Here is a 24,569-nt window from a genome sequence, read left to right as displayed (position 1 = left end):
GAGCTGGAGCCAGCGCTTCAGGCCAGGGCGTTAACCCGCTCAGCCACAGTGCCGGCCCCTAAATTTTTTTTTAAAGGATCCCTTTACTAGTACTCAGATATTTGCAAATTAAAATAGTAATTAGAACTCATCTTGGCAAATATTTGTTTCTATTAAAATAAGCCATGTTGGTAAGGACCTCCATTTTTTCAGTACTATAATGAAAATACCTGAGACTGGTTACTTATAAGAAAAAGAGGCTTATTTAGCTCACAGTTTTGGAGGTTGAAAGTCCACGCAGCATAGCACCTGCCCTGTCCTGAGGGCCACCTTGGCTGTATCACAATAGCAGGAGTGTGCCTGAGATGGGGAGATCACAGGGAAGAGGCAGCCAGAGACTGAATGGCAAAGGGCAGGACTCCTAGTACGTAGAAGCAGCAATTCACTCCCTAGACCAGTGTCAATCCTTTCTGCAGGCAGAATGACCCAAGAACTTCCCATGAGGCTCCACCTCTTAGAAGATTCTGCAGCCTAAAGAGTGTCCTACTGGGGTCCAAGCTTGGGAAACAAGCACCATCCAAACTGTAGCACCTAGTTCCTTTCCTGTAGAACTGAGTATAACAATAGCGCATACTTCAAATGGTTGTTATCAGGGTTGTTATTCATGTAGCACCTAAAATAGTCTCTGGCATATTTTTTTAAAAAGCCTACAACAGGGTAGGTTAGGTTACGTAATCAATGAACGGAATTCCTGGAGAATGAAAGAGAACTGTGTGCTGATGCTATTTCTTCTCTTCCTTTCCTATTTATTTTTCTTTCATTCCCTTTCCATTTTTTGTTACCACCTAAGATCCTTTCCCTTTGGGGGAATATACAAGGGTACTTTTAAAAGTTCACAGAAAAATGGGATTAAAAGTTTATTTTGATGTCAAAAACTTCTGAAATCCAAAGAAATTTTAATATATGCATTTTCATGAACTTCATTTTTATTTTTGAGATAACGAATTTTAACTTACATTGTAGTCAAAGGCTTGAAGCTCCACTAAATAAAGAATTCAACAAATAAAAAGTAAAAAGACTATAGTTCAGCAGAATATAGGTAAGGGCTATAAACAATAAAATAGAAAAAGTCCATTTCACATATAAACAGTAAATTTTAAAATAGTTACATCATTATAGTGTTATATCATTCTTCACAATTTGACAAAGTTTTTTTTAAAGTTTGACAAAACACTATATGTGAAGCCCAACTTATATACACAGACATTTGATATTTTTTCAAATTTTAGCTCCCACATATAAGGAAGAACATGCTGCTGCATTTGTCTCTCTGTGTCCACGTAACATGATGTCCTCCAGTCGCGATCTTTTTTATGCAAATGATAGAATTTCATTCCTTTCTGTAGCTGAGTAACATTCCATTGTGTGTGTGTGTGTGTGTGTTTGTGCACAATTTCTTTACCCATTCATCTGACAATGGACATCTGGGTTGAGTCCGTATTTTGGCTCTTGTGAACCACACTGCTATAAACATGGTGGTGAAGGTATCTCCTTGATACAATGAGTTTATGTCTTTTGGGTAAATACCCAGCAGTGGGATTGCTGGATCATACAGAAAGTCTATTTCTAGCTTTTTAAAGAAATCTCCATACTGTTTTCCTACCAACAGTATATAATATCCACATCCTCACCAGCGTTTGTTACCGTCTGTCTTTTGGATGATAGCCAATCAGACGGGGTGAGGGGACATTTCATATACTTTGGCTTTAAAGATCCTTCTTGGGCATGGATTTCACACTCCTTTTGCACTGAAATAAACTTATTCCTTAATTCCATTTGCAGTGAACTTTTTAAGGACACCCCCCCCCCATATACAGGAAAATAGGGCAACATAAAATCCAAGGCAAAATTGGAAACAGCACCCAATATAGAACTTCACAATTAGAGTATTCATAATCAAATATAAAACACCAGTGTTTCTGTGTGTGCTTGTCCTGAGGGTAGCAGGGTGAGGGGAGGAGGAGCCAGGACAAGGTCCAAGACTCCAGGCCTGGTAAATCATGCCACACTCCCATGGGTCAGCTGAGCCTGGGCCACTCCTATAGCAGTTAGCGGGGAACCTGCAGGAAGAGGAACCTACCCAGCTTCTCCACGAGGCTGCACTTCTATCCAGAGATGATTATATGTGGGCTGGGGAGGTCCCAACCTGTCAGCTCTTTTGGCCCTTAGCTATTCACCAAGGGTCCCTAGACATTTCCCCACCCCAGAATGGCACCAGCACCAGGAAAAAGCCAAGTGCACGTCTCATGTTGATTCTGCATCACTGATAGAGAACTGCCATTTCTTTTTCCATGATAAAGGTAAGCTGGCATTTGCTGCACACAGCTGCACAGTAGCTTGGTCTCTTCTAAACGCGTTTGAAGAGTTATACATAATTAAATCAAAGAGGGAAAAAGATGTATGCGAAATCTCATATCACACTGCCTTTCTAGATGGATCTCCAAAAGTTAGGAATAAGTGATTGAGCCTGGAAATCAATTACATAGGGGCATCGAGGAGCTTTTGCTCTACTCTTTTCACTTTATATCGACACTTTGGCATCAGACCAGAAACAGAATGCCCGTGTGTTAGAGGACTTGGAAATGACCCAGTGTCAATTATATCACTCTCCTTTCCAAATGTTGAAACAGTGGTTGTAGCGTGCCCCGAGGCCTCATACACTCAACACCAAGGCCAAGGCTCACCAAATACTAGGTCCAATTAGTCTCCTCTTTGGCCTATTTAGTGAAGGTTTCAGGTTGGATCTAATTTGGACCCTAGCCAGACCGTTGTCATAAGAGCTCTCACACACACTTTCCTCTGGGGCCTCTGAGAAGGACTCGGGTTTCTAGTGAGATCTACCATATCAAGGCCAAAAGGATAGTGGTTACCTCCCTGAAATCCTTAGGGGATGCAGGGATCCATGTGTGGTTCACTCCAAGCTCTGCAAAGCTCTTAAGAGGAGAGCCTAGCTCATGACTTCTCAAGTGTGCTTCCCAAAAGCAAGATTCTTGCATTTCAAGGAAACAGCTAGCATTGAAAGAGCCTGACCTCCCTCTGGATGTGTGTAAGGTAGCTGCAGAGTGGACTGGGCAGACGGGGCACTCAGAGCCGGAGTCAGTGGTGTCTCAGAGAAGCTTGATCTGGGCATGGAGTGGGATTATGAACTGTGGGGCTGACAGTTGCTGGACGTGGGTGCCAAGCGTGTCACACCCTGCATGGCTTGTGGTGATCATTGCTTTGGATACAGGAATGAACCAATTAAACTTAATTAAACGATTAAGCTTAATTAAGCTGTAATCCAGGCTTTTGATTTCCCAGCAGTGGGTATAGCTCAGATTTGTGGTTTATAGGGCGACTTCATAGAAACCAAATTATAAATCAGATTCTTCGTGGGCCAGTGGAGGGGGAGAGGTAAAGAGGCTTTATGTGATTGGCCCGCTTGGTCCATCCCATTTTAGCCAAAGGCAACAATTCAATGAAGAGTTTTGTTTGGTGGTTCATGACATAGTTTTGCATTGCCTTGGTCCCAAAATTCACAAAAAGTTGTAGCTCTTGTTTTTTGTGTCTTTTATGGTGTTCATGTGGAATGAGTATTGAGATTGATGTCCAGAATTGAGGAAGAATTTTATCTTCTTGCCCAAATGTTGCCCCCACAGTCAGTCTACCCCATCAATGCCCATGAGCCTAAACACATATTCAGGTCACCAACACTTGGATTTTCATCAAAATACTACAGAATTCACTAAGCTTTCCTTCTGGTACGTACCATCCCAACTGCCTGTCTGCTGCATGACAGATAAAACATTTTGTGTCCAGAGCCAGTATCAGGGAAGACAGCTAGCCAGGGCCAGAAACTGTGTAATTAATATCCAGAGACCAAGAGTCTTCAAAACATTCTATTTCGTAGAAACCATGCATGGATTTCAAAAAATTTTGCACCAAAACTAATGTATCTTTTAATTCAATTTTCAGTGAACTTTTTGCAGTACTCTCATCTAGGAAGACACGAGGGACTGATACCCTGGAGGCTGACTTACAAAGTGGCCCATCATTTACTTCTTTTCAGACAAAATACAACTATCCAGTGCCAGGCTGTCTGTGGGAACCGGCCAATATTCATATTCTTCCCATGGAGAAATCTACTTGGAGAGACCATTAGAAGGTTGTTGGATAAGCATCAAGTGCAAGCAAGAGTGGGTTGTCTTGGTAATGTTAATGGGGGATGCCCTCGAGTTTTGTCACACTGATTCCTTGTTCCCCTTCTACTCTGGAACATGTTTGTTCTTCCAACAAACATGTGAGTGACCTGGAGAACCGGGCTTCTCCTTGGAATGGTGTTGAAAGTACACCAGCCCCCTACCAAAATGTTCTTGCCCATACAATCTGGCTCATCTTAATTCCATTATCAATTTCTCCCAGAAGAATTATTCCCACTGTGCTTTGATTTAATCTTTTGCATGTCAGTTCTCCTGAATTTTGGTCTCAGAGGACACATTTCACATTGAAACTATGTCTTTGCTCAACTTGATTATCTTTCCATCAAGAGATAGATCAAACTTGGCTGTTGGACAACGTGGACATTCTCACATAACAGCCAGTGGTAGCACTGTATGGATAACCAAAGAGGGACTCCATCCTTCAACTATACAACCGAACTCCTTAATTTGGAATTCACCATCCAGCAATTTTCCTTCTAGCCTCCATGAACTTATCTTTCTCTCCATACATTTGGTTATAATAATCAGACTCTCAAATAAAGTAAAAAGAGGGACATCTTAGAAGTTTGCCTCTCACTCAAATTAATGTGACCTGACTGAAACTAGAACATGGAAGTGTGTTCTGAGCTGATTTCTCTCCACATCTGAGTGGTGTGCTAGTCCTTCACCTCTTTCTGATCATTGAAGGCTGCTGGTTACCTTATTCTCTGTCTCACTCTCTCTGTTCTTGGTGAGTTTCCTTTAAGGGGCATGTCCAAATTGCCCACCAGCCCTGAGTCCCTAGGATCTAGACAATTCCACATTCCAAAAATAATTTAAAATGAGTATCAAGATATTTATATAAGTGAAGGACAGAATCAGACTAAAATAAATTTGATAATGCTACTTAAAGGTTTGAAGTATACATATATGCAGGTATGTATATATGCATGCACACACACACATACACACACACACAGAGCTCTTGGTAATTTCTTAGCAATCCTTGGTATTCCTTGACTTAAAGATAAATGTGTGCCGGCGCCGCAGCTCAATAGGCTAATCCTCCACCTAGCGGCGCCGGCACACCAGGTTCTAGTCCCAGTCGGGGCGCCGGATTCTGTCCCAGTTGCCCCTCTTCCAGGCCAGCTCTCTGCTGTGGCCCGGGAAGGCAGTGGAGGATGGCCCAAGTGCTTGGGCCCTGCACCCCATGGGAGACCAGGAGAAGCACCTGGCTCCTGGCTTCGGATCAGCGCGGTGCGCCGGCCTCAGCAGCCATTGGAGGGTGAACGAACGGCAAAGGAAGACCTTTCTCTCTGTCTCTCTCTCTCTCACTGTCTACTCTGCCTGTCAAAAAAAAAAAAAAAAAGATAAATGCATTACTCCAATCTACCTTTACATTATTTTCCCTCTATATCTATCTGACTCTGTGCCCAAATTTCCCCTTTTCAGGTTTACTTTTTTATGAGAGGAAGACAGAGACAGAGAAAGTGATCTACCATGCACTGGTTCACTCCTCAAATGTCCCCAACATCCGGGGCAGGTCAAAGCCAGGAGCCAGGAACTCCATCAGGGTCTCCTACATGGGTGCAGGAGTCCTAGTATTTGGACATTATCTGCTACCTCCCAAGCACATTAGCAACAAGCTGGATCAGAAGTGGAACTCAATCCCAGGCACTCCCCAATATGGGATGGGGGGGGGGTCCCAAAGCAGTGGCTTAATCAGCAGTACCACCAAACCTGCCCCATTTTTTAAGGTTAACAGTCTAAGACCTACCCTAATGACCTCATGTTAACGTGATTACCTCTATATTCCAATACAATCACATTGTGAAGTACTGAAGGGTAAGACTTCAATATATCATTTCTGAGAGGATACAATTCAAACCATTAAACACACATAGGTAGATATTTCAAGAAGTTCATGGCAAATGAAATGTAAATAAGTATTTGAAGAGCAAATGCTTTGCCTAAAGGTTAAGATGCTTGCTTTCATTGGGTTTATGTCTTTGATAAAAACAAGCTGCCGCCAGCTCCGCAGCTCTCTAGGCTAATCCTCTGCCTTGCGGCGCCGGCACACCGGGTTCTAGTCCCGGTCAGGGCGCCGGATTCTGTCCCGGTTGCCCCTTTTCCAGGCCAGCTCTCTGCTGTGGCCCGGGAGTGCAGTGGAGGATGGCCCAAGTGCTTGGGCCCTGCACCCCATGGGAGACCAGGAGAAGCACCTGGCTCCTGGCTTCGGATCAGCGCAGTGCACCGGCCACAGCGCGCCGGCCACGGCGGCCATTGGAGGGTGAACCAACGGCAAAGGAAGACCTTTCTCTCTGTCACTCTCTCTCACTGTCCACTCTGCCTGTCAAAGAAAAAAAAAAAAAGCTGCTGCACAGCCATTGGTACCTGTACTGGGGAAACACAGCATAAAAGCAAGAAGCATACAGCCCCAGTGGCAAAATGTTTTTCATGACAGAGACCAAGAACTCTTGCAGTTGTTTATGTCACCCATTCTTCTACAGACAGAAATTGCCAAAAAAGTGCAATCAAAGATCTTTTCATCTTAGTGATAAAGTCACTAATAAGCCAAAATGTCTGTCAATGTCAACTGCAGAGTATCAGGCCAGTTCTATCGCTACACGATGCCCTGTCTGATTGCCAAGGTCAAGGGCAAAGGAAACGGAATCAAGACAATTATAGTTAACATGGTTGAGATAGCAAAGGCACTTAATCGGCCTCCAGTGTAGCTCACCAAACATTTTGGTTGTGAGCTGGGAGCACAGATTCAGTTTGATGTCAAGAATGACTGTTCCATTGTCCATGGATCGCATGAGGCAAATAAGTTATAAAACCTGTTGGATAGATTCATTAAAAACTTTGTTCTCTGTCCTGAACGTGAGAATCCTGAAACAGGTCTGCATGTGACTCTCAAGAAGCAAACAGTAGGTAATTCTTACAAAGCCTGTGGCCATCAAGGTGTGCTTGATACACATCATACACTCTGCGCATTCATTCTCAAAAACCCACCCGAGAACAGTGACAGTGGTACAGGAAAGAAAGAAAAAGGAAGGAAGAACAGGAAGGGCACAGGCAAGGAAAATGGCTCCGTATCCAGCAGTGAACCACCACGACCAAATGAAATCATGCCACCTCCACGTGCTGCGGAAGGGGAGGAGGAGGATGATGGCAGAGAGGATACAACTGAGGAGACTGGCTGAAACTGCGACCATGCAGACATTCTGCTGCTCAGTGGCGATTTGGAAATCACTGTATAAGAGCAAGTCAACATCAAGTTTGATTTTGTTAAGAAAAACAAAGAAGAAGGTGTTACTGGCTCAGCTGACAGGGACATTGTTGCTGAAACAGAAAGACCGGATGTAAAAGCTATAGGTCCTCTTACTATGACTGAAATTCTTTTTAGCGAGAAGATTAGAGAACAAATTAAGAAATACAGGTGCCATTTCCTAAGATTTTGTCACAACAAAAAAGCTCAAAGGTACCTTCTTCACGGTTTGGAGTGTGTGGTAGCAATGCATCAAGCCCCACTCATCTCCAAGAGTCCACACATCTTGAAGGAGATGTATGACGAAGACCTTTTAGAAGAAGAGGTCGTTATCAGCTGGTTGGGAAAGGCTTCTAAGAAATAGGTCTCAAAGGAACTTGCCCAAGAGATTCATGTCCAATCAGAACCATGTAGTAAATGGCTGAAGGAGGCAGAGGGAGAATCTTCTGGTGGTGGTGAAGATGAGAACATTGAGGTGGTGTATTTGAAGATGGCCAGTGTACCGAAAGCTGAAACTGTGAAGTCTGACTACAAGGATGATGACATTGATATTGATGCCATTTAAAGGGCCAGATGCAACCCAGCTTAACAGTGTAACGCAGCAACTTTTTCTCCATTATCAGCCAGAAATGCAATATGTATGTGCAAAAGCCAAAGTAACTTAACAGCATACTACATTTTGTACAGAAAAATCTATTACTGGGAGTGATCTGTGATTAAACCCAACAAGACATTTAGGGAGTCTGTACAGATCAGTGAGCAGATATAATATGCTTATTTTATAGCTTGTTCCTTTTTGAAAAAACTAGTGATGGACACATTTGGATCACACTTTATAGTTAACAAAAATGAAGATTTGATTTGGGTCATTCTTAAGATTCTTGGCTCTGAATGACTTTGGCTGAAATAAATGTACCATCATTTAACCTGATGGGATTCTTGGAGCCTTGATATATTGTTAGGTGCTGAGACCATAATGAGGTCTTCAGAGTATAAATATACATATTTGTAATGACCTTATTTAGCCACTAAGAAATATAGCACTTTTAAAGTTTGACCTCTGATCCCATAAATTGGCATTTGGTGATGTACATTTTAGGCTGAGGTAGACTCTAATCAAATAACAGTGCAGCATCTAACCAAGGAGCCAAAGTGACCTCAGTGTCCTATAAAAGTTAATTAAGAGCAGGTTTTAAAATCTGAAATTTGTTTCTACAGTTTGTATACACTTTCCCCAAATTTGTAGTCTTTGAAGTCATGTGCATTGCATATTGGATAAGCCAGGGAAATTATATTAACAAAGAAGCATTTTATGTGAAAGTAGAGGTTGCTTCCTACCGAGAAAGAAAACTCAAATTCTGAGGTGTGATTAAATCATCAACTGATTTTTTTTTTTATGTGGGGGAAACAGGTAAAGGTGCACTTAATCCTAGCAGAAACTGAGCCTAGTTTTTTAGCTTTTACCATTATGGCTTAAAATGAAACTTCAGAAAACTTAGACATGCTGTATATTTTGCTCAGGTGTGGTTTTTCCCTGAATACTATGACTTGTTCCTTAATGCCTTTTCCACTTGAACCACATAGCTTATACTTCCTAGATTTTGGTTGCCATCTTGCCAAAATAAGTGTCACTGTGTTTCAAACTTGATTTTTTTCTGTCTTATTTTTAAAATAAAGTTGAAAGCATATTTCTAGCTCTGAGCCTCTATTTTGGTGTAAGGCTTGGGATTTTTTTTTTACTTCACATTGAATCTAGGCAGACACCCAAGAGGCCCATGATAATGGCCAGCGAGTGCAGGTGACTAGGGGCCTATACCAGCCCCTGCGGGGCTTCAGATTTGGACCTGTGACAGAATTCGTGGCCCGGTGAGCTGATATAAACTCATACAATCCTAGTTCTGACTACATATGAGTAATTATCTTCAAGTTGGAAATTTGTTATGTTTATTTCTTTCTGCAAAATTATACTGTGGGAATTGGACATCCATATGGTTTTTGTTTGGAGGATTTTCACAGCATTCCCTCATTTCTTTGTGAACCATCTCACAAATTATGAGACTTCAGTAAGAAATGTATGTAACATTTTTTTCTTTTTTTAACTACTATTTAGTAAATATAAATTTCCAAAGTACAGTTTATGAATTACAATGGCTTTCACCCCCCCATAACTTCCCTCCCACCCACAACCCTCCCAACTCCTGCTCCCTCTCCCATTCCATTCACATCAAGATTCATTTTCAATTATCTTTATATACAGAAGATCAATTTAGTATATATTAAGTAAAGATTTCATCAGTTTGCACCCACACAGAACATAAAGTGTAAAATACTGTTTCAGTACTAGTTATAGCATTAATTCACTTTGAACAACACATTAAGGACAGAGATCCTACATGAGGAGTAAGTACACAGTGACTCCTGTTGTTGACTTAACAATTTGACACTCTTATTTATGGCGTCAGTAATCTCCCTAGGCTCTAGTCATGAGTTGCCAAGGCTATGGAAGCCTTTTGAGTTCACCAACCTCGGGAAAGAGCAGGCGAACATTTTTTTCACATTGAAATTATATAAGCATTTGTTGAAATAATTTTTTTTTTTTTTAAAAAAAGGTGCTTGCCGGCGCTGCGGTTCACTAGGCTAATCCTCCACCTTGCAGCGCCGGCACACCAGGTTCTAGTCCCTGTCGGGGCGCCGGATTCTCTCCTGGTTGCCCCTCTTCCAGGCCAGCTCTCTGCTGTGGCCAGGGAGTGCAGTGGAGGATGGCCCAAGTGCTTGGGCCCTGCACCCCATGGGAGACCAGGAGAAGTACCTGGCTCCTGCCATTGGATCAGTGCGGTGCGCCGGCCGCAGCGCGCCGGCTGCGGTGGCCATTGGAGGGTGAACGAACGGCAAAAGGAAGACCTTTCTCTCTGTCTCTCTCTCTCACTGTCCACTCTGCCTGTCAAAAAAAAAAAAAGAAAAAAAATAAAAATAAAGATGCCCACATGCCACACCGGAACACCCAGAACTTGATTTTAGAGTCCTTCTAATAAGGACCGTGGGAGGCAGAAGCCACAACTCAAGTGGCTGAGTCCCAGCCACTTCTGTGGGAGACCTGGATGGAGTTCCTGGCTCCTGGCTTCAGCTCCTTGCTGGCTGCGGTGGGCATCTGGGAAGTGGACCAGCAGATAGAAGCTCCCTCTCTGTTTATCACTCTGCCTCTCTCTCTCTCCCTCCTTAATAAAACTTTACAAGGAATAAATATTTTGGTGGAAGATTTTGAAACCCATGCATACTCATGGTCTTCAAAAAGCTCATAAAAATGTACATTAAGAAAAAATGATGCATAGATTTGAAAATTTTTGCACCAACATAAACTTCTCTTTTAATTCCATTTTCCCACACGTTTTAAAGTACCCTCATTCATTTAACTATATATAAAATACATTAACTGGGTTAGGGGTAGATGTATTTCTAATTTTAACAGATGTTATCCAATTTCTTTCCCAAAAGATTTGAGCACATCACAGTTCACCACAAGGTATCAGAGCACATTCCCCTGTCCCTCACAGGAGCATAGATTACTACAGTTCTTTTTTCCAAGCTAAGTGTAAAACGGAGTTCTATGGCTTAATTTGCTTTTCTCTGCCAGCTTTTGAGTTTGAGTTTCTTCTTACGGTTGCTGGCCATTTTGAACTTACTCTGAATTATTGGTATCATTTGTACATCTTCTTCCTTTTCTCATCAAATTTAAGAGTTTGTACTATAGACACATGTTGTCACCTGCATTAATTTAATTTATGATTTAAAAATTAAATGTTTTCCTTTAAACCTTCTAGTTTTAGTTTCAAAAGACCTCACTCCTAGAGTGCACATGTAGCCTCCAGATTTTTAATCTTGTTATATTTTTTATGTTTAAAAACAATTTGATTAATTTTTGGTCTTGTGCTTCTCCACATTGTGTAAGGTGGGGGTCCATGTTTATATACTCCAAATAGAGAGCACATTAAGCCAGTACTAGTATTGTTAGTTGTATATTACATTTTTTCCATTGTTACATATTCCAATTTATACCGGGATTTTTGTCTGGCTCTATTTAGTAGCCACTGCAAAAAGGAAAAACCAGAGACCATTAAGCCATGATAGGTTTTAGATGAAGATGATTTAGACAACTTTATTATTCTGCTTAAAGTATACAGCATTCCAACTTTTCCTACAATAAGTATATTACTAGTATTCTAAAGATAAACAGTCTCATAATCCATAGGATCCCAGGACAAGAAAGCAAATCGGCAACTAGGCAACAGAGTAGCCAATCCCAGGCACTAGACCTGAGCAGGTTTTACCCTGGGGGAGAAATATAATAGGGTTGATCCCAAAAGACACTGGAAAATCTCTTTCAAGACCAGCTTGCCTGGGGGTGGGGCTGATTAAGTTTGAGAAGTCATTCCACAGGGACAGCCCATTGTGAAATAGATGGGGGGTGGTAATTTAGAGTGATTGGCAGGCATTGCGCATTCATGTGCAAAGAGTTTAATTGATTGGAAGAACAGGTTGCTGGGAGCTGATGTAATAACTCCCAGGATTGAGTGTTCTGTGTGAAACGTGAAGTGATGCAATACTTGCTTGTGTTCAGTGCAGCTTAATTATGGGCAGGAACTTCAATGCTTAAAACAGTAGCTCCAATTGGCCATCAGAGAGTACATTCAAATTATGTAAAAGTGACCGATTCCGGACAACCTCAGGGCATGGCATCTGTCTCTAAGTGACAAGGGTCAGTTCAAGTCCTACAGCCTCCACAGAAGAGTCCCTTAACCCCAGCAACACCCCTGCAGTCAATTTGCAGCCCACTGCCTAAACGAATGGCAGCTGGCCAGATCTCCATCCCACATCGAAGCCCCAGATGATCCAATGACTCCCCCATCTGTAGGGATGGTTCAATGTGAAGGTTAGGCCAAACTTTCTCCATCCCCCACCCCCTGAAGACCTGGGACTTAAGACTGGTGGCTATCTGCCAATAAAAGCACATACAGCAATTTCAGCTCCTGGTGCACGGTTTCTTCTTGCTTTGGCGAAGACAGAGCCCTGGAGCACGCAAATGGCAGGACACCACGAAGGTGCTCCATAAAGCCCCCTCAGTGGTATCTGAACTCAGTGGTGCAGCCAGGCCACCCTCAAGGGTCTGCAAACCCTGAAGGCCAGATGGTGTGTCCCGACCCTGTCTGAGATGGAGGTCGTGCCTACAGCGCTGGTGGTAGACAAAACTCCATGTATGGGCAGTCAGTTGAGCTGGAGGGAGCGGGGGAATGAGGCTCCGCTAAGGACAGCCAGGGGCCTCCTGAGGTTTGAATGAAAGGCCACTCTGGGGGAACACCAGGGTCATGGTCAAGAATTCCTGGTGGGGGGAGACTGGCAGGCATCGGTCTTCTCCATGGCAAGTAGATCTTGAGGCTCAGATCCATGTTGTTGCAGGTCATAGTAACTGCAGTCTTTTAAACATTTTGCAGCAGGTGTTCTTGTAAATCCACCTTGGCCAATAAGCAATAAAAATCTTAATAAAACTCCCATTTTTTAAAAAAAAACAGTCTTTTAAGAACATAAAATAGAGCTTCCTCGAGTACCTTCCAAGACAAACTGGCCTGAGATGAATGCCTGCCTCAAAGTTGAGAGTGCTTTTCAAAAACCCTAACTCTGGCTTTGGAATGACTTCTATTGGACCCATTATTTATATCAGAAATAGATGAGAGGATCTAATGGGCTTTATCCCAGTGTGGTGGCTGCTTCTGAATTATTTTTAATATCAATCCTTATTGAGGATGGGTGGCTTTTTGTTTTTTTCATTTGCTTGTGATTTTTTTTTTTTTAGCTCATTCTTTTCCCCCTCTGTCCTGGTTACTTGCGGTACAACAGATCTCATAAATCCTGACACTAGAATTGTGGGCATGGTATGGTGTCAGACCACGGTGCAGAAATGATGAGTGGGCCAGCGCCGCGGCTCACTAGGCTAATCCTCTGCCTTGCAGCGCCAGCACACCGGGTTCTAGTCCCGGTCGGGGCACCGGATTCTGTCCCGGTTGCCCCTCTTCCAGGCCAGCTCTCTGCTGTGGCCAGGGAGTGCAGTGGAGGATGGCCCAAGTGCTTGGGCCCTGCACCCCATGGGAGACCAGAAGTACCTGGCTCCTGCCTTCAGATCAGCACTGTGCGCCGGCCGCAGCGGCCATTGGAGGGTGAACCAATGGCAAAGGAAGAACCTTTCTCTCTGTCTCTCTCTCTCACTGTCCACTCTGCCTGTCAAAAAATAAAAAAAAAATTAAAAAAAAAAAAACAGAAATGATGAGCGACATCAGATGTAGCAGGAGAGAAGGGAGCAGTCCTACTCCACATACGCTGGGCACCTGTGGCAGAAAGGCATCCCGAGAGTTCGGACAGGCCCTAGTCCTTAACGAGCTATCCTCTGGGATTGAGAACTGAGCATATTCTAGGACAGACCTTCCTACCTCAGAGAATTCAGATGTCCTGATGTGCTAACAAAACTCGACCCGTTCCCAGCTCCCCAGCCCTACCTGTAAAACCACTTCTCAGGTTCTGTCTAAGAGAATCAGGTGGGAAGACAGGGTTGGGGCCCCACCTGCACTAGGGAGAATGACAGTGGAGGCGCTGCGTGTGTGGGAGGGTAGGTCCGGATGGAATCACAGGGAACTGTTAAGAAGTGTGACCCAAGTCCTGCATGGCCCCTGTGTGGCTGGGACAAGCAAGGGCTGAATTCATTCTGACCTGTCAGCACCTGAAGGGACACCTGCTCTTTTCACCTGTCCATCACCCATTGCCCTCCTTCAGTCAAGCAAACTAATTTGTCTTGAGGAGCCACCTGGTCCTTACACACTGAGATTTGAGTGGGGCTTGGGGGAGGTGGGGGGAAGTGGACAAATGCCACGCCCCCATGCCTCTCCTGCCCGTCCCCCGTCCTGGGCTCAGCATGCATATGGCTCAGGCTCAGCAGCATTCTCCCAGTGAAAGCTGATCCATGAAGTGTGTTAGGGCAACTGCAAATGGCTAGGCCATGGGAGTGGGAACTGGGACACCTGTGAGCTTTAATCCTCCTGCACAACCTCTCAGAGCCCATCTACCTGCCTGGGGCCAGGAGAGGGGGTGCAGCAGTGGGGCTGAGGTCAGGGATACAGACAGACTGCTGGAAATGTGAATGAACCGGAGGATGACTGAAGTCCCCAAATCCTTGGCTTCTTCCAGTGATACATGAAATCCCCCTCTAATTTTACTTCTGGATTAGCTATTTCATGTCAGAGCTATTTCCCTTGCAACTGAGTGTTCCCTAACTCATCAATATGTTGGCCACTTCACTTTGAGGACTGAGCCACTTGAATGTGAATCCTACCTTCTTGTGGCTTCCTCTCTTTGGCACCAAGGGAAAGATCTCTGCCCTCAGCCAGGCGATGTCTATCAGTTTTCCTTTCTGACAGCCTCACTTCGCACAGGGTAAGGTATTGAGTTCCAATACCGTTTTCTTTTCTTTATAAGTTTCTTTTATTCAGACCTTACAAGTACTCAGGCAGTCTTCACATTCTCACCATTTTGCTGGTAGGAAAACTGTACATCACGGGATTAGGGAAGCTGCTGAGGGTCACTACCCCTTTAAGGGGCAGGAGGATTCAAACCCACTTCAAAGTCCGTGCTGGTGCCACCACTCCGCTGTGTTCTCAGGGCAGGTTCCTCTAAGCCTCATGAAGTCTGTCATTAGCTCTTTCAGAGAGAATTTCCCTAAAACAAAAGCAACATCCCGCTGTGGTCTGGGCTCTGCAGGGTTATGTGGCCACTCCCTCCCTCACTGCCGAGTCCTTCCTTCATGAACGCTGCCTGCCATGACACTGCGTTTTTGCCTAGAACTCCCCACTGTGAACTCCGTCCCTGCATCTGTCACACTTAGTCAGCATCCATCTGTGCGTCTTCTGCGGCAGCCCATTCGCCTTTTTGGCTGTATTCACCTAAACCTTTCTCTGGTTGTTACCTGGTGTACTTCCATTGTGTCTCATCAAAGAACACCTAGGTCAAAGTTCAGCTGTCAAGCTGTCCCCACACAAGGGTACAGAGGTGCTCTGTTTGTCTTCTTTTCATTACTTTAAAATTTCTGAGAGGAGCAACTTGGGATGGACAGTGGTTTCTTTTGGGTTATGGTTTTGGAGATCTGGAGTTTCAGGTCTGTTGACTCCATTAGTTTGAGGAAGGGCTGGTGGGGCATGGGTGGAGGGAAGACCATGAGGCAAGCCAGGAAGTGGAGACATGGGCAAACTAGTCCCCTGGAACCATGTGGTGTTTCCAAAGCCATCATGACTTGATCACAGGTCTCTACCCAGAAGCTTAATCCTATCCACTCACTTCCCAAAGCCCCCAGCTCAAACATCATTATTTGATTAAGTCTCCATCTAACAACTAGTAACATTCATCCATTAACCCAAGACTTGGGTACCCAAGCCTCCAACACATGGGCCTCTGGGGGATTCCCAAACTATTATCCAAAAAATAAAAAAAATAAAAGTTCCTCATCTCTCAGTTGCTTTCATTCTCTTTGAGAAAATGAGAACTAGTTGGAGCTCCTCCATGTTCATTTAAATAAAAAAAAAAATAAAAGGGCGTTGCTATGACGGAAGCCCACATGAGCCACCACATCAGAGATTCTGACCTGGATGCCAGCGCAGCATAGCTCAAGTTATTTACCACTTGTATATGAGCTTGCAAATAAAGTACTTCCAAAATAATTTTGTCTAACTTTAAAACCTAAGTGTCTTCCCTTGAATAATAACCCTCTCACCTACTGCCCTTCTGGTCTTCTCTGTTAAGAAAGGAGGGAAGGAGAGGGTGTGCCCAGGGTTATAGCCAGCAGGCCATCCAAAGAGTGAGCAAATCATCTGTTATTTGTGCCATGGTGTAAAATGAGTGGGAACCACTGCACTGGGCCCAAAGCCCTTGAAGAGAGGGGATTGGGTCTTATTTAGCCTTGTGCTTGCCGATCCTGGTTCAGAGTCCAGCAGTGGCAGGTGCTCACCAGGCGAGGAATGAATGAATGATGAACACTGAGATAAGGGAACAAGTTTATCAGTAGGAACAAGTGCAGTGCATTCTTGGGACTGTAAGGAGAGCAATTCAATAAGAGAAAGGTTTGCCTGGGGTCATGAGAGAAGGAGATGGTGGGAGAGTCAGGTAACAAATGACCCTGAGTGCTAGCCAAGTGCACCGGTAGGGAACAGCCTCTTGTGTAACGTGAGAACTGAGTGGGACATTAGGATCAGAACTCGGGCCCCAGTTCAGCCAGTAACTCGTTCTGCCACCTTCTTCTGAAAGGTTTCACTTTCTCCTAAGATGAAAAAAAAAAATCGTAACTTGGATTTCTCTCCTGATCTGAAAGTCCAGACCTAAGACTTAGAGACATCTCGTAGGACACAGAACCATTGGCACTGACCAAACTCAAAGTCAGAAACTTAATGGTATTTCTTATCTGTGCCCATGACATTGGCATGGCAATACACTGAAGATCAAACACTGGCAGCCCATAGGCTATATCCCATTTGCAAGGCTATTTAGTTTTATTTTTTATAAATACTGGGCAGAATAATGGCTTCTCAAAGATGTCCACACCCTAAACCCCAGAACCTACAAACATGCTATCTTAGGTGACAAAGGAGATTTTGCAGACATGTTTAAGATTTTTACATAGGGAGATTATCCTAGCTTAATCAGGTGGGTCCAATGTAATTACAGGCATCCATTAAACACGGAAGAGAGAAGAGTCACAGAGAGATGACATCATTAAAAGGACTTAACTGACAGCGGCCTACTTTGAAGAAAGAGGAAGAGAGTCACGGGCCAAGGAGTGCAGGAAGCCTCTAGAAGCTAAAAAACAAGACAGAAGGAAGACAGTCCTGCTAGAACCCTGATTTTAACCCATGGAGACACTTTTCAGACTTCTGACCTCAGATGCTGAACACACTTGAGCAGCAGCAGGAAACTAATATAGGAAATAAATTTCCTATCTCCAGATAGAATGGGCACTGCCCACACCAGCCCTACCTGTATGCCTGATCCATATGTTTCTGCTACATTAGTGGCCCCTGGCTTATCATTAGTTGTCATGCAAATTATTAGTTGGACAGCAAGAACATAAGGAGGGTAACAGAAGATTACAGCTAAAGCTCTGGCAGTCAACAGTGAGAAGGCTACAAATACGTAGGTTGACCTCATTTACGCTTCCTTTGTTAGTAAAAATCAAGGGATTGCCCTGTCTCCAAGAACTCTTTCTATTCAAGAGTGTAGAGTCCTGCAATTGATTACTCATGGTGTATGACCCTATCACCATCAAATAACTCATCTGGAAGCTGCAGTGGCTATTTCTGCCCTGGTGGGAGGGGGAATAATTGCCAGCATCTTCTGTGACCTCACGGGGTGGAAGCATCAGCAAAGGTTCACTGAGAGCCTGACTCAAGCAGGACGTACACCTGGGAAGAACCAAGAACTCCGACCTTGGTCCTGTACTTGCCGTACAGAAGCTGTGATGGAGAAGGCCGACCACCTTGCCTAGATTCTCTTCAGCACCACATTATATATTTAAAAGGCAACTGATAACCAAATGGTCAATATAACATGTTAACCAAATGTTATTTGTTGTTCTACGAACAGCCAAGGAATGGAAATTCTTTTGCCGTCTTCTCCTCTGCTTTTTCATTTTCCCTATTCCTTGATACACTCCAAGGTCTAGATATTGATAGTTTTTTTAACTTTTATTTAATGAATATAAATTTCCAAAGTACGACTTAGGGATTACAATGGCTTCCCCCCCATACCGTCCCTCCCACCCACAACCCTCCCCTTTCCCACTCCCTCTCACCTTCCATTCACATCAAGATTCATTTTCGATTATCTTAATATACAGAAGATCAGCTTAGTATACATTAAGTAAGGATTTCAACAGTTTGCTCCCACACAGAAACATAAAGTGAAAAATAATAGATGATTTTTTTAAATGATGATGAAATCAGATCAGACCTATTGTCATGTTTAATCCCAGTGAGAGTCAAGTTGGGAATTGATAAATTCTTTTTTTTTTTAACAGAAGATCAGTTTAGTATACATTAAGTAAAGATTTCAACAGTTTGCACCCCCATAGAAACACAAAGTGAAATATATTGAGTACTCGTTATAGCATTAAATCTCAATGTACAGCACATTAAGGACAGAGATCCTACATGAGGAGTAAGTGTACAGTGACTCCTGTTGTTGACTTTACCAATTGACACTCCTGTCTATGGCATCAGTAATCTCCCTATGCTCCAGTCATGAGTTTCCAAGGCTATGGAAGCCCTCTGAGTTCTCCGACTCTTATGTTGTTTAGACAAGGTCATAGTCAAAGTGGAGGTTCTCTCCTCCCTTCAGAGAAAGGTACCTCCTTCTTTGAAGACCTGTTCTTTCCACTGGGATCTCACTCACAGAGATCTTTTTGCCAGAGTGTCTTGGCTTTCCACGCCTGAAATACTCTCATGGGCTTTTCAGCCAGATCCGAATGCCTTTAGGGCTGATTCTGAGGCCAGAGTGCTAATTAGGACATCTGCCATTCTATGAGTCTGCTGAGTATCTCGCTTCCCATGTTGGATCACTCTCCCCTTTATTTATTCTATCGGTTAGTGTTAGCAGGTACTAGACTTGTTTATGTGCTCCCTTTGACTCTTAGTCCTTTCATTATGATCAATTGTGAACTGAAATTGATCACTTGGAATAGTGAGATGGCATTGGTACATGCCACCTTGATGGGATTGAATTGGAATCCCCTGGTATGTTTCTAACTCTACCATTTGGGGCAAGTCAGCTTGAGCATGTCCCAAATTATACATCTCTTCCCTCTCTTATTCCCACTCTTATGTTTCACAGGGATCACATTTCAGTTAATTTTCAACACTTAAGAATAACTGTGTGATAATTACAGAATTAAACCAGTCATATTAAGTACAACAGACAAAAAAATACTAAGAGGATAATGTATTAAGTTGTTCATTAACAGTCAGGGCTATGCTGATCAAGTCACCGTTTCTCATAGTGTCCATTTCACTTCAGGAGGTTTCCTTTTTGGTGTTCAGTCAGTTGTCACCGATCAGGGAGAACATATGGTATTTGTCCCTTTGGGACTGGCTTATTTCACTCATCATGATGTGTTCCAGATTCCTCCATTTTGTTGCAAATGACTGGATTTCGTTGTTTCTTACTGCGGTATAGTATTCTAAAGAGTACATATCCCATAATTTCTTTATCCAGTCTACCGTTGATGGGCATTTAGGTTGGTTCCAGGTCTTAGCTATTGTGAATTGAGCTGCAATAAACATTAATGTGCAGGCTGCTTTTTTGTTGGCCAATTTCATTTCCTTTGGGTAAATTCCAAGGAGTGGGATGGCTGGGTCGAACGGTAGGGTTATCTTCAGGTTTCTGAGGAATCTCCAGACTGACTTCCATAGTGGCTTCACCAGTTTGCATTACCACCAACAGTGGGTTAGTGTCCTTTTTTCCCCACATCCTCGCCAGCATCTGTTGTTGGTAGATTTCTGTATGTGAGCCATTCTAACCGGGGTGAGGTGGAACCTCATTGTGGTTTTGATTTGCATTTCCCTGATTACTAGTGACCTTGAACATTTTTTCATGTGCCTGTTGGCCATTTGGATTTCCTCTTTTGAAAAATGTCTATTGAGGTCCTTGGCCCATCTCTTAAGTGGGTTGTTTGTTTTGTTTTTGTGGAGTTTCTTGATCTCTTTGAAGATTCTGGTTATTAACCCTTTATCTGTTGCATAGTTTGCAAATATTTTTTCCCATTCTGTCGGTTGTCTCTTCACTCTCCTGACTGTTTCTTTTGCAGTACAGAAACTTCTCAATTTGATGCAATCCCAATAGTAAATTTTGGCTTTGACTGCCAGTGCCTCCCGGGTCTTTTCCAGAAATTCTTTGCCTGTGCCAATATCTTGAAGAATTTCTCCAATGTTCTCTAATAACTTGATGGTGTCAGGACGTAGATTTAGGTCTTTAATCCATGTTGAGTGGATTTTTGTGCAAGGTGTAAGGTAGGGGTCTTGCTTCATGCTTCTGCATGTGGAAATCCAGTTTTCCCAGCACCATTTATTGAATAGACTGTCCTTGCTCCAGGAATTGGTTTTAGATCCTTGGTCAAATATAAGTTGGCTGTTGATATTTGGGTTGATTTCTGGTGTTTCAATTCTGTTCCATTGGTCTATCCATCTGTTTCTGTACCAGTACCATGCTGTTTTGATTACAACTGCCCTGTAGTATGTCCTGAAATCTGGTATTGTGATGCCTCCGGCTTTGTTTTTGTTGTACAAGATTGCTTTAGCTATTCGAGGTCTCTTGTGCCTCCATATGAATTTCAGCATCATTTTTTCTAGATCTGAGAAGAATGTCTTTGGTATCTTGATTGGGATTGCATTGAATCTATAAATTGCTTTTGGGAGAATGGACATTTTGATGATATTGATTCTTCCAATCCATGAGCATGGAAGATTTTTCCATTTTTTGGTATCCTCTTCTATTTCTTTCTTTAAGATTTTTTAATTCTCATCGTAGAGATCTTGAACGTCCTTGGTTAAGTTTATTCCAAGGTATTTGATTGTTTTTGTAGCTATTGTGAATGGGATTGATCTTAGCAGTTCTTTCTCAGTCATGGCATTGCTTGTGTATACAAAGGCTGTTGATTTTTGTGCATTGATTTTATATCCTGCCACTTTGCCAAACTCCTCTATGAGTTCCAATAGTCTCTTAGTAGAGTTCTTTGGATCCTCTAAGTAAAGAATCATATCATCTGCAAAGAGAGATAGTTTGACTTCTTCCTTCTCAATTTGTATACCTTTGATTTCTTTTTCTTGTCTGATGGCTCTGGCTAAAACTTCCAGAACTCTGTTAAATAGCAGTGGTGAGAGTGGGCATCCCTGCCTGGTGCCAGATTTCAGTGGAAATGCTTCCAACGTTTCCCCATTCAATAGGATGCTGGCTGTGGGTTTTTTATAAATTGCTTTGATTATATTGAGGAATGTTCCTTCTATACCCAATTTGGTTAGAGTTTTCATCATAAAAGGGTGTTGAATCTTATCGAATGCTTTCTCTGCATCTATTGAGATAATCATATGGTTTTTCTTCTGCAGTCTGTTAATGTGGTGAACCACATAGATTGATTTGCGAATGTTGAACCATCCCTGCATACCAGGGATGAATCCCACTTGGTCTGGGTGGATGATTTTCCTGATGTGTTGTTGTACTCTATTGGCCAGAATTTTATTGAGGATTTTTGGTCTATGTTCATCAGGGATATTGGTCTGTAATTTTCTTTCAATGCTGCATCTTTCTCTGGCTTAGGGATTAAGGTGATGCTGGCTTCATAGAAAGAATTTGGGAGGATTCCCTCTTCTTCGATTGTTCTGAATAGTTTGAGAAGAAATGGAATCAGTTCTTCTTTAAATGTCTGGTAGAATTCAGCAGTGAATCCATCTGGTCCTGGGCTTTTCTTTGTTGGGAGGGCCTTTATTACTGTTTCAATTTCTGTTTCAGTTATGGGTCTATTTAGGTTTTCTATGTCTTCATGGTTCAATTTTGGTAGATTGCATGTGTCCAGGAATCTATCCATTTCTGATAGATTTTCCTGTTTGCTGGCATACAGGTCCTTGTAGTAATTTCTGATGATTCTTTATATTTCTGTGGTGTCTGTTGTTACGTTTCCTTTTTCATCTCTGATTTTATTTATTTGGGTCTTTTCTCTTCTTTTTTTAGTTAGTTGGGCCAATGGGGTGTCAATTTTGTTTATTTTTTCAAAAAACCAGCTTCTCGCTTGGCTGATTTTTTGTAGTGTTTTTTTGGATTCAATCCTGTTAATTTCTTCTCTGGTTTTAATTATTTCTCTTCTCCTACTAGATTTGGGTTTGGTTTGCTGCAGTTTTTCTAGGTCCTTGAGATGCGCTGAAAGCTCATTTATTTGGTACCTTTCCAATTTCTTAATATAGGCACCTATTGCTATAAATTTGCCTCTCAATACTGCTTTTGCTGTATCCCATAAGTTTTGATATGTTGTGTTGTTGTCTTCATTTACTTCCAGAAAGTTTTTGATTTCTCTTTTGATTTCTTGAATGACCCAGTGTTCATTCAGGAGCATGTTGTTCAGTCTCCATGTGTTTCTGTATGCTCTAGGGTTTCCTGAGTTGCTAATTTCCAGCTTCATTCCGCTGTGGTCTGAGAAGCTGCATGGTATGATTCTAATTCTTTTAAATTTGCTGAGACTTGCTTTATGACCTAGTATGTGATCAATCCTAGAGAAGGTTCCATGCACTGCTGAGAAGAATGTGAAGTCTGTAGATGTAGGGTTGAAAGTTCTGTAGATATCTGTTAGATCCATTTGGGCAATAGTGTCAATTAAATCTGCTGTTTCCTTGTTGATCTTCTGTCCGGATGATCTGTCTATTTCTGTGAGTGGAGTATTGAAGTCCCCCAGTACTATTGTATTGGAATCTAAATCTCCCTTTAAGTCTTTAACATATCTTTTAAATAGACCGGTGCCCTGTAATTAGGTGCATATACATTTATAATAGTTACATCTTCCTGTTGAATTGAACCCTTAATCATTATATAGTGTCCCTCTTTGTCTCTCTTAACAGTTTTTGTATTAAAGTTTATTTTGTCTGATATTAATATGGTTACACCTGCTTTTTTTTGGTTTCTATTGGCATGGAATATCTTTTTCCAACCTTTCACTTTCAGTCTGCATGCCTCTTTGTTAGAGAGATGTGTTTCTTGTAGGCAACAAATAGTTGGGTTGTGCTCTTTGAGCCAATCAGCCAAACAGTGTCTTTTAACTGAAGAATTCAGACCATCCACGTTTAATGTGACTATTGATACATAGCGACTTTGCCCTGCCATTTTCCTGGAGATATTTTCTAGTATATGCTTTGAGCTTCCCATGCTTTTTTACTGGTAGGTGTTCTTCCTTTCCCTTCTTTCATATTGATGGCCGTGTTTCTGTGTTTCTGAGTGTAGCACATCTTTAAGTATCTTTTGCAGGGCCGGAAGAGTGGCCACAAAGTCTTTCAATTTCTGTTTGCTATGAAAGGTCTTTATTTCACCTTCATTCACAAATGAGAGCTTAGCAGGATATAATATTCTGGGCTGGCAATTTTTCTCTCTTAGCACCTGTGCTATGTCTCGCCATTCCCTCCTAGCCTGTAGTGTTTCTGATGAGAAGTCTGCTGTGAGTCTGATTGGAGATCCTCTGAGAGTAATCTGACGTTTCTCTCTTGCACATTTTAGGATCTTTTCTTTATGTTTCACTGTGGTAAGTTTAATTACCACGTGTCGTGGTGAGGATCTCTTTTGGTCATGTTTATTGGGGGTTCTATGAGCTTCCTGTACTAGGATGTCTCTGTCCTTCTCCAAACCTGGAAAGTTCTCTGCTAGTATCTCACTAAAAAGGCCTTCTAATCCTTTCTCTCTCTCCATGCCTTCAGGAACTCCTAGAACTCGAATGTTGGTTTTTTTAATAGTATCCTGTAGATTCCCAACAATATTTTTTAGATTTCTAATTTCCTCTTCTTTTCTTTGGTTTGACTGTATGTTTTCCTGTGCTCTATCTTCTAAGTCCGATATTCTCTCTTCAGCTTCACCCATTCTGTTTTTAAGGCTTTCTAATGTGTTTGTCATTTGATCTATTGAGCTCTTCATTTCATTTTGATTTCTCTTCACTATCACACTTTCCTTTTCTACTAGTTTCTGAGTTTCATTTTGATTCTTCCTTAAAATTTCATTTTCATGAGAGAGATTTTCAATCTTGTCCAATAAGGATTTCTGTAGTTCAAGGATTTGCTTTTGAAAACTTCTAAATGTTCTTATCATAAATTTTTTGAAATCCGTATCTTGCATTTCTTCTATCTCATCATCTTCATAATCTTGGTTTGGGGTGTTTTGTTTATTTGGAGGCATCATAGTGTCATCGTTGATCTTGTTCCCTCGATTTCTGTGTTTGTTGCTTGGCATAGTTAATTCTTCTTTCATCACTGTGCGTTTTT

General features: G+C 42.4%; 1 protein-coding gene and 1 pseudogene across 1 annotated transcript in view; one reads left to right on the top strand and one right to left on the bottom strand.

The window, feature by feature from the left end:
• LOC138849197 (uncharacterized) overlaps positions 1–24,569 on the bottom strand; it is a 106,286-nt gene that overhangs the window by 5,594 nt on the left and 76,123 nt on the right. The window lies entirely within an intron of this gene.
• Positions 6,797–8,053, top strand: LOC100343891 (eukaryotic translation initiation factor 5 pseudogene; annotated as a pseudogene).

The sequence above is a fragment of the Oryctolagus cuniculus genome, chromosome 3, assembly GCF_051225735.1.
Source record: "Oryctolagus cuniculus isolate XC-2025 breed Fujian yellow rabbit chromosome 3, ASM5122573v1, whole genome shotgun sequence".
Lineage (NCBI taxonomy): Eukaryota > Metazoa > Chordata > Mammalia > Lagomorpha > Leporidae > Oryctolagus > Oryctolagus cuniculus.
This window is presented reverse-complemented; position numbering and strand designations above follow the sequence as displayed.